The sequence below is a fragment of the Strix aluco genome, chromosome 5 (genome assembly GCF_031877795.1).
Source record: "Strix aluco isolate bStrAlu1 chromosome 5, bStrAlu1.hap1, whole genome shotgun sequence".
Lineage (NCBI taxonomy): Eukaryota > Metazoa > Chordata > Aves > Strigiformes > Strigidae > Strix > Strix aluco.
Genome location: NC_133935.1, coordinates 14,852,816 through 14,856,055, shown reverse-complemented (window position 1 = coordinate 14,856,055; position 3,240 = coordinate 14,852,816). Strand labels below are relative to the sequence as shown.

Below are 3,240 nucleotides of genomic sequence, written 5' to 3'. Positions count from 1 at the left end.
TGTTGCCCAGAGCTAGCTCCACTGTAGGTGAAATGTCTCACCATCTCTTCTGTCTCTTGTTTTCTTTCTCACGGGCACCGTGGTGAAGAACAGTACTCAGAAGGCTCTGGTGCTCCCAGACAGCGGCTTGATGGCTTGTGCCATGTCCCTCTGGTCCCGTCTCCAGGAACGGGTGAGTGGCGTCACAACGAAATAAGGCAGCGTCCTGCTTTGGGAAGAAAGTGAGCTGGATTGGAAACCCTTGGGTGGGCCGGGAGGAGGTTGCCTTCCCGGGTCAAGGATGAGCGCTGGCATGTATTATCTGATCTGGAGTTGATGTCTGTCCCAGCTTTAGCTCTAGAATTACTCTGAGACCCGGGGAGCTCCAGTGTCCTTAGGCTGTGTCCTTGGAGCTTTTCCACGCTGTGGCATCCAGTTGCCGTCCCAAACTCTCACCCGGCGTGAGGAGAAGGGGGCACAGTTTGAGTTTTCTCCCGTTTCCGTGCTGGGGAGGCAGAGTTCTTGGCTTAGCGCTGGTGTTAGGAGGAGATTCTTTCCCGTTCCCTGCCTGCAGCTCTGGATACCCCAGTGGAACAGCGTTAGCAAGTGCTGGTGGAGGGACGTGGGGGTAACCATACCCAGCCTGCCTGGGTGAGCGTGCCTGTTCCGAATGCCCACAGCCTGTTCAGTCCCACCTGCACCTCCAGAATGCTTGAAGGTCACGTCTGCCTTGGGTCACAGTTAACAGTCGTGTTCAAATCTGCTTTTTAAGGGGAAGAGCAACGATGGTCTATTTTCTGTGGGGCTGTAAGTTCCATTTAGGGTTTGCAGTCGCCATCTCCTGGCAGGTTTAGATTTGTTTTGCGTATTCACATACTCCTTAAAATGCTGTAAATAGCCGCTGTTTTGCGCAGCAGTTCAAAATTTTCTGGCAATACTGCATGTATCTTGCAGTATTCTTAGACAGGCACATCACTGGTGGTGTGTGTGCTTTTGTTTTTGTTGTTTGTTGGTCTTTTGGTGGTTGTTTTTATCAGGAGAAGGTGATAATGAGCAGACTTCAGCTGATACTGTTGTTTTCTGGAATGTGTACCTTCACAGGTAAGCCATGTCATGAGAAAAACAGGCTCAATAGCAGCGTCCTGGCTGGGTGAGCAGGGACACCAGCAGCAGGTCTGCTGGTCAGAAGCTGTCAGACCCCGGCGGTGACACTGGACTGGCCTCCGCCAGTGGTGACGCCTGGGGCAGGTGCCCCCACCCAATGAAAACAGGGCTTCTTGGCTGCTCAGGGGGAGCAGCTGCTGATTGCCTTTGTCCTCGGGGGTTTGCGGTAGTTGGGGTGCCGGGGTTATGCAGTGCTGGGGTAACGGTTTTCCAGGGTTATCACACACTAGTTTTAGGGAGAGCCAGTGTTATTGGGTGCCAGGGTTATGGGGTTGTAGGCTTACAGTGAGCTGGGGTTATGGGGTGTTAGGGTTACGGGGTGCCAGAGTGTAGGTGGGATAGCATTAAAGTGTGCTATTTTTAGGGACAAAATCTGGGCTTTTTGGTCCTGGATTCCTGGGTTGTTTGGGGGTCTCTTGCCTTAGCTTATGTTCTGGGTGGTTTTTGGAGAGTCCTATTTTAGGTTATTTTCTTTCTAGGGTTTGGATAGGGGCCTCTAGTTTGTGTATGATGTGTTTTCTAGTTTGTTTTGGTTTGTTTTTTTTTTTTGCTCTTCTGGTGGTTTATTTTGCATTTTTTGTCTTGTAACCACCCTTTCTGGTCTAATACACTTGTCCAGGTCAGCCAGTGTCACTTCTTCTGCGGTCAACTCATTTGTGGTGAGGGTTGGACTGTTTTAAATGGGTTCATGCAGAATGACTGCTAGATGACAAACAGGCACTTCTGGGGTGTGGGAGGACTTCTGGCCCACAGATAATGACTGTCGGAAGGCTGAGTGTACTTCTGAATTTGTGTAGACTTCCAGATAGATGGTCATTTCTCCTGCCTTGGGGAAGAGGCATGGGAAGACATCAGCCACACAGGAGGACAAGGGTTTCCCCAAGGTCATGTGGCTTTTTGCTTTTGAGTAAGAAACCTACAGAGAGGTTGGTGTCGTTAAGTTTAGTGGCATTTTGTGAAGTCCGGTGTTGAGTATTGTGGGACTTGAAATATCACTGAAAAAATGGTGGAGGTTTGTCTGTGTCTTCTGGATGCTTCAGTTTTGATTGTCTGCTCATGGTGGTGACTTCAGTCTGTCCTTAGCTCCTGTCTCAAGGCACAACGTGTGCTTAGGGTGAGGTTCATCACCCATGATAGTGGGTGTGAATCTGTATTTCAAATAGACTTCTTGATCATTTTGAATCTGGGGGGGGCAAACTTCTGCTCAGACCTGTTCAGTCATCCTTGGTTTTGCCTCTTCATGTAACTGGTGAGGAGCTCGTAGGAGGAGCAGGAGAAGGGTCAGTGCTGCCGTTTCCATGTTGGTCACTCGTGCTGCAGTTATCAGGGTTATCTTCCATCTGCAGTTTCTTTGCAGAAATCTCTTTAAGTCATTTTTCTGTTTTGTGAGGTATTTTGGACTTAACAGGAGACTTTTTGTTCCTCACTAGTGCCTCGGGGATTTACCTGATGATTTTTGTTTGTTTGATTTATATTTGCTGTGTTTAATTTAAAAAGCTTTTTGTAGCTCTTTAGATTTCTGTCCTTAAAGAAAGTCTAGAATTTCTACCCAGGAGTGTCCAGAAAGGACGCTGGTACACTGCTGCCAGCTTTCAGTCTAGTGAAATGTCTGGTGGTGGTGAATGTTTAATGGTACTCTAAGTCAAATGCATCTTAATAGACAAGCTTTGCCCTCGTTGCTGCTATGCCTGGGGGATGATTCTCAGCAGGTTGTAAACAGTGTGTTCTGCTGTGCTTTACCCGTTTAAAATAGTGTATTGCCAGAAAATAGTGCCTACGCAGAGCAAGAACCACCAGCCCCTGTGCTGCCCCCCACAACCAAGGGGTTGGGGCCCCGGCAGGTGACCTTGCACTGCCTGAGGAGATGCTTCTTGTTTGCTCCCTGCCCAGCCAGGACGGTTTCAGGAGCCTCCCCGTTCCTGGGGACCCTGGCAGCACCAGCAGAGCCATCCCCCGCTGTGGCATCGACGCTGTCTCGCTGCCCGTGGAGCTGCTTGCCCCTGACTACAGCGTCCCTGAGCCCACCAATGCCATCCTGAGCCTGGAGCAGTTCACCACTGTTCAAGATGGGGCCCCAGGAGCGATGGTAGGATGTGG

The 3,240-nt window shown here is 49.9% G+C and overlaps 1 non-coding gene across 1 annotated transcript; it reads left to right on the top strand.

Annotated features, from left to right (window-relative positions):
• The first annotated feature begins 272 nt into the window (after positions 1-272).
• On the top strand, positions 273-357 carry LOC141924889 (small nucleolar RNA SNORD45). The gene has a single exon (XR_012623690.1). It is a non-coding gene; the product is annotated as a small nucleolar RNA SNORD45 (small nucleolar RNA).
• The last annotated feature ends 2,883 nt before the right edge of the window (positions 358-3,240 follow it).